Source organism: Temnothorax curvispinosus, unplaced genomic scaffold (genome assembly GCF_003070985.1).
Source record: "Temnothorax curvispinosus isolate PA1 unplaced genomic scaffold, ASM307098v1 QBEX01005269.1, whole genome shotgun sequence".
Lineage (NCBI taxonomy): Eukaryota > Metazoa > Arthropoda > Insecta > Hymenoptera > Formicidae > Temnothorax > Temnothorax curvispinosus.
The window spans coordinates 291,724-292,256 of NW_020215049.1; the positions used below are offsets into that span (position 1 = coordinate 291,724).

The 533-nt window shown below is 29.8% G+C and overlaps 1 protein-coding gene across 1 annotated transcript in view; it reads left to right on the forward strand.

Annotated features, from left to right (window-relative positions):
• The window catches only part of LOC112454689 (alpha-2-macroglobulin-like protein 1), a 14,228-nt gene that overhangs the window by 1,969 nt on the left and 11,726 nt on the right, over positions 1-533 (forward strand). The window lies entirely within an intron of this gene.

Below are 533 nucleotides of genomic sequence, written 5' to 3' on the forward strand. Positions count from 1 at the left end.
TATATATATATATATATATATATATATATATATATATATATATATATGTATTATGATGCTGGCGGACGCGCGGAAAGATTTATCGATGAATCGCTAAAAAAATACGCTGGTAGTAAACTTGGCGAAGTAAATTACGCTTAAATCTAAATGCAATAAAGTATTCAGTGATCTAAAGTGCTTAATAACGTATAAATATTTCTCTCTTAATACTTTCGGTATCCATATACTTGCGCCAACAAGCGCAATCTGCAATCTATACGCCTATCCATATATATTTATGCAAGTATCTATATTAGACACCAAAAAAAAATATTTTCTATTTCATTAAAAATATCTACCCTAAGCTCGATCATTTCAACTCGAATATACCTATAATTCAATCGTGATTATCGGCGCGACGATTAAGCGAATCAACTTATATACAATTGTACGCTATTATCCTTATGCTATTAGCGATTTGTTCGCGACTATCATTAAATAAATAACGAAAAAATTACGCTCGATGAAGCAAACAGCAAAGACAATTAAAAAAG